Source organism: Gracilinanus agilis, chromosome 1 (genome assembly GCF_016433145.1).
Source record: "Gracilinanus agilis isolate LMUSP501 chromosome 1, AgileGrace, whole genome shotgun sequence".
In the NCBI taxonomy this organism is placed as follows: domain Eukaryota; kingdom Metazoa; phylum Chordata; class Mammalia; order Didelphimorphia; family Didelphidae; genus Gracilinanus; species Gracilinanus agilis.
The window spans coordinates 477,708,743-477,714,879 of record NC_058130.1 but is presented as its reverse complement, the minus strand read 5'-3'; the positions used below and the strand labels follow the sequence as shown (position 1 = coordinate 477,714,879).

The 6,137-nt window shown below is 40.4% G+C and overlaps 1 pseudogene; it reads right to left on the bottom strand.

The window, feature by feature from the left end:
- Nucleotides 1-548: 548 nt before the first annotated feature.
- LOC123253102 lies at nt 549-5,229 on the bottom strand (annotated as a pseudogene).
- Between the last annotated feature and the right edge of the window lie 908 nt (nt 5,230-6,137).

Sequence of the window (6,137 nt, the reverse complement as noted above, 5' to 3'; positions counted from 1 at the left end):
TCATATCTCAATGCCGATTCATCCTCCCAGCATTCCCAAATGATTCTAGAATAGACCTGTACTTCAAAGGCAACTAAAAGGCAGAAAATCTAATATCCCATTACTCTTAGAAGCACTAGAATGTTCCCAAGATTGAATAAAATGAGAATAAGAAGTCTAATCATTCTGAAAAGTAATCTGGAACTGTTCCTCTAAAATCACAAAACTCTGCATAGCCAGTGACCCAGCAATACCACTACCAGGCCAGTAGCCCCAAATAAATTAAAGAAAGAGGGAAAGGACTCATATTTAAAATACTTAGGGCACAAAATTTACAAGGCAAAAAATATATAAAATAGCTCTTTTCTTAGTGACAAAGAACTGGAAACCAAGTTGGTGCTTGGGGAAGTTGGGGAAAGGCAGAACAAATTATAGGATATGAATTGATTTATTTAGATATGTCATAAGAAATCACAAAAGGGAAGATTTCCAGACAAACCTGGAAAGAAGCCTCATATGAACTGGTGAAGACTGAAATGAGCAGGACCAGAACAATTTGCACAGTAACATCAGCAAGATAAAAACATGTTCACAAATCCCTTGCCTACATGAAGTTTGGGAGAAATGTTGTCTTTTATCCATTTATATATGGTCTGAGGTGATGGATCCAACTTTATTTATTTCAACAGTTCCTTCTCCAATTTGAGAAGTGGGAAAGTCCCTTTCCCTCCAAAATCTCCAACATTTGATCCTTATTCTGATCTATTTCTGGAAATATTTTCTGCCTATTGACTTTGCTTTGTTGGAAAAGTTCTGTTAACCATTCACAATCTTGTAACTTAGCTAATTGTTGAAGGCAAAGTAAAAAGAGAGGGAAGTAGGTGCCACTTTCCAGTGGTTGAGTTAGCTCTGAAATGCTCACCAACTCTAAAATGATGCCCAGGCTGCAAACTGCGCTAAATAGGATTTTACCAAAGGGATATCCACCTCAAGTTTGGGGCACTGAATACATTCAGGAAAGCCTGCATACTTTGCTTAACATGTCTGGGAGAAAGTGTTTGTGGGCCTTCATTTCCAATACACCACTGACAGCATCATCTGCATTCCCACTATTCAGGTACTCTGTCACCACAGCTTCAGTTAGTTTGAGAAGTTCTTTTGATGGTGGAGGCTTTCCTTAAATAAGTGGTGGATTCGTTTTGGGGCCAAGCTGAGGAGTCTGTCATAGAGGTGGTATTTGAATACGTGGTGGTTGTGCACTAGGAGGAATCATAGTTATCTGGCATGGAAGATTTGGCACTTGATTTTTATTCATTAGGAAAGATTGAGCAGGTCTCAGATTAATCTCATTAGCATTAAACTGTCCTTTCGTAGAAAACTGAGGTGGCATATCCTTTGACTGTCCTTGCAGCTGGGATAAGAGTCCCTGACTCTGGTTATAGTAGAGCTGGCTTAGCCCCTGGCTTTTCATAAATTTGCCTCCCATCTCTTCAAACTGGGATTGTATAGGAGGCACAATATGACCCCTGTGGCCTTTGAAGAGTTGATGTGATAGATGACTCTCACGATGGGTGAAAATCTATTCCGGATAACTCCTGGAACCCTACCAATTCGCTACCTATTTATCCAAATATATCAGCAAGTCCTTCAAGTGGGTCCCTGTCCAGTTTCATCCTGGGTGGTATGCCACCCTGTCCCTCCAGGAAAAAGTCACTTCTCATCCCTTGAGCCATAGGAGCAGGAATAAAAACTCCTAGATCTCTTACTGCATCATGAAGGGTTTGATTGATCATCTTTGGTCCATTGTCAAGAAAAGCTTTGCGAAGAATCCAATTGTATTCTCTCAACTCCATAGCAGCGGGAAACGAATCCTTGCTAGCAATTCCTTACTTAGCATACTTAGCAAAATACTGATCCATTAAGGACTTGGCTCTTTCATGGTCTAACCTAGGTCCCACTGTCCTCCTCATCTGACAGAGGCACTCCAATCCTCTCCCATATCTTTGAGTTTTACTCTCTTCTTTCCCAAAGGTGTTTTGATGCACTTATGAAGGACAGACTCATGAATAAGATCAAGCTTGTCAAGTTCTCCAAAGAACTTGATGTTTCTCGACATCTTGATCTTAGCAATGGCTCTCTGTTCCTCCTCCTCGGGAAGGAGGGAGTTGTCACGTACAGTCATGGATATCAACACTTCTGGTTCGGTTTTCTATTCCATCTTGTAGTTTGGAAATTAGGAGGCCTCTGAATATCCTTATTGTCCTTTGCTTCTGTCCTGGTTGACCCTCAGCTGCTGAGCCATCATAATTTGGTGCATCTTCTGCCAATGGATGACAGTTGAGGGGACAGTGGGCTCTACTTTGGCTCTTCAGGGGCTTTGACCACAATCAGCAGTATGACTCCTTTTAAGATGAGCTTAGACTCTACGCTCATATTGAGGAGCTCCAAGCACGGCTTGTCAAACTTTTTAGGAGTAAGCTTATTTAGAACGACTCTTACTTTCCTGAGGATTGCATCATGCTGTTCTTTTTCGTTTGCTGAGTTGTTTGCTGCTCAGGTGTCATTTCGTCTAGTGCTTCTTGCAGGGATCCATTTCTGAGTGTTTTGCCCCGGGGTTTCTCCTAGGAACTTGCTGTTGTTGACAATCTTGGGATAGTGCTGAGGTGCACCCCTACTTCCTCCTCCACCTGAAGAAGCACTGAAATGAGAAGCAACCACTTCTGCAAATTGCACTCTCCACTTTGGCGGCTTGATCACGAAGAGTCTTCAAAAGAATAATATTAATGCATGGCGGAGGGGAGAGGGGAAGAGGGGAGTAGAAGTGAAAACCTTCACTGAGGCCTCAGTAGCTGCCGTGGCAGCTGCCTCCTCAGCATCTGGTCGTCAAAGACCAGGAACGGAAAACAAAAAGGGAGGAGGGAAGAGGAAAGGAGCTGGGGATTGGGTAAATGTCTCAGCTCAGGGAAATAGCTGCTTCAGCCACCCTCCATAGAGCTCCAACTTGCTGCTAGCATGGTAAAAACAAATGACTGAAAGACTTAAAAACTCTGGTGAAATTACCAACCCCAAAACATGCCTCTCCACCTTCTGCAACTGAGGTGATGGATTCAAGATACAAAATAAGACATACATTTTGGAACGAGATCAATATAAGGATTAGATTTGCTTGATTATACATGTTTGTTTATGAAGGTTTTGTTTTTCTTTTATTTCAATAGGGGGAAGAAGGAAGGGGGAAGAAAATAAATGCTTGTTAATTAAAAAAAATTTTAAGAAAGAAAATTAGTAGAGAAGTAAGTTTTACCTCATATTTAAGCGCAGAGAACACAACTTACTCTATGGGTTTTAAACACTTATAAATCATACATTCTTTGAGAGATATTAAGATGTAATTTATATCATAAACTGCAGAGGTTTCTCATTTATGAGGGGAAAGGCTGTGCTGTGGGGAGCAGGGTGGATGTGATGGGTAACACTAGCAAATAGCAGGAATTAGGTAAGGTAGTATCTCATGAGATTTTTTTGTTAATATAATGGGGAAAAAGTTGGGAAACATATCCCAAGGACATGAAAAAAGGAAATTCAGTCTTTTGGGGGGAATCACTGATCCTTAACAATTTTTAGCCTTGTATTCTTGAATAGTAAAATGGGGATAACAATAGCACTTACAACACAGGTGTGATGATAAGGATCAAATGAGATAAGACATGCAAAGCATTTTGCAAACCTTAAAGTCCTAAATAGATGCAAGCTATTACTTATTCTATTATTATTATTTCCTTCAGGGATTGCTAAACCTTCCCTTTATTCCTGCATCCCTAACTATGGCTAGCTATGTCAATGGTATGGACTATTGATACAAGAGGAAATGAGCAAGAGTGTGTATGCACCATACAAATCTACAACCAACACTAAAGTAACAAATTAAGGAATATGTTCTGCCAATTGTGTATCAGTAGTATTGTTTTTTTCATTATAAAGGGATAGAATCATAATCAATATTAACAACAAATAATATGATTCAAAACATCTTTTAGAATGGTTTAGGTGCTATTTTATTTGGAAATAGCATTATATACTAGAAAATAAACTTCCCAATCCTATGGTTTGATGAATATTATATCATTGAGTATTTATTTTCTATTATGTGTTAGCCACTGAGCTAGGGTAATGTGGTTGTGAAGACAAAAAGGAAATGGTCATTACTCTCAAGCAGTTGTTGAATGAAAGGAGGTGTGTAAATGGAATTAGCTCATCCTCATTCATTGTTAGACAGCTATCAGAAATAATGTCACCCCACCCAACCATGGGGAGGGGAAGATTAGTTACCCACATGTGACAATAAGTAACAAATCAAGAACAAGAAATCAAGAACAACTGCCCTTTGGGCAATCCAAAACAGTGTTGAGGCTGCCATTTGTCCACTTGAAATTGGAGGTGGATGCAAGAAGTGACGAAAGATGCTATCTTTCAAATACGATGGTAACTTCCTGTGGAGTCAGTTGGCGCTTTGAACTTGGTGTTGAAGGATCTCTGCTGAGACCTCAGGCGGCTTCCCTCTGGATTGTCACGTGGGTAAGTTAGGCTGACTTCCTTTCTCCTCCCTTGGCATTTCTAGAGGCTCTACCCTCAAGGAGGCCTCTCTTGCCTCTCTAATTGTAAAAGGCCTTGTGGCTAATAGCCTTATTTGAATAACCTCTGTGCTCCTCTGCTGGGGCCTCTAAATCCTCTCATCCGGACCTCTGGTCTGGGCCAGAGTTTCTCTCTCTCTATTTCCCTACCTTCAACCTTCCTAATTGTAAATAAATTTCCATAAAGTCATCCTGACTTGGGTCTATTTTAATTTTGGAATCAAGCTAATTAGATTCCTGGTGACCATACTTTAAATATCTAATTCCCCTCTTACAGAGGCAATGTAGAAACACTTAGGTATGTACAAAATCAAATCAAAATTAATTTCAGATAATTAGGGGAAGAAAACTTGAACAACTGGAGATGATGAAAAACAATTTATTTTTTAGAGTAATATACTTATGGGGAAAGAGTATGATTTTAAACCTACACTAAAAGATCAGTTGTTAAAAGATACTGGGATATTGGATATGGCCATTCTGAGGGTTGATGTGAGCAGATAAATTAGTCACCTAGAAGGCAACCTCCTGATGACGAACTAGTTTGCACTTAGCTAAAGCTGGTCCTTAGAGACTTGTCATAACATATAACAGGACCATACCTGATGCTGGAAGCCATCCAGCAGCTCCAGGGGTCTGGAAAGGTGTACGCTTTAGGTGAGAAAGAACAAAGCAGAAACTGGAAACCATCACTCTAATACGTTAGCTCATGACTGTTCCAACAGCCCCCAAGCTTGTGCTCTGTTTTTTTCTACAAAGTACATTTGAAATAAAAGCTGTATAGAAACTCAGGGTTATAAGAATTATGTAATAGTTGGCATATAACATAAATTTTTTCTCATGTAGATTATACCTGGATGAGACAGTGTTCAAGGTTAAAGGATGAGCCTTACTTTAAGTTTTATTTTAGTAAAAGTTTCCCATACTTCAAAAGGTATGTTAAAGAATGAGTCTTTAAGATTGTGGGGTACAGCTTGGCGTGGGAAGATACTAAAGTGAGAATGGAATTTGCTTGGACCTGCCATGTTATGTCTTTGGGACTTCTGAAGCAGAGAGAAAAAGATACAAGCAGCTTCTGCTATTTTCTGCTGAGGGAAAGAGCTGTTAACTCATTAAATGCTGGTTTACTACAGAGTACTTAGGGGCTTTCTATAGGACTTGAGGCTATCCTAAAGATCTAGATAATAATACTTTCAATAGGTTCCGGGTTAAGATGGCGGCAGAGTAAGAAGCAGCTCTTAACCTCTCCTGACCGAAACACACAAAACTCCTCAAGGGGACATAAAAACAAGTCCAGACGAACGGAGGAACAACACGACAGGGCACAGCGTGGAAGGTACATGGAATCGAGGCATTTCCATGCTATAAAGGGGTGAAACAGCTCTCACTAAATTGCGGGCTGAGCAACCACCCAACCCCCACCCCCTCCACACACAACACCTACAGTGCCAAAGCCAGCTAAAAAGAAATAGAGCAAGTTTGGGGCACCCATCGAGTCATTGGCAGCTCCGGAGCCTGTTCCTGAGA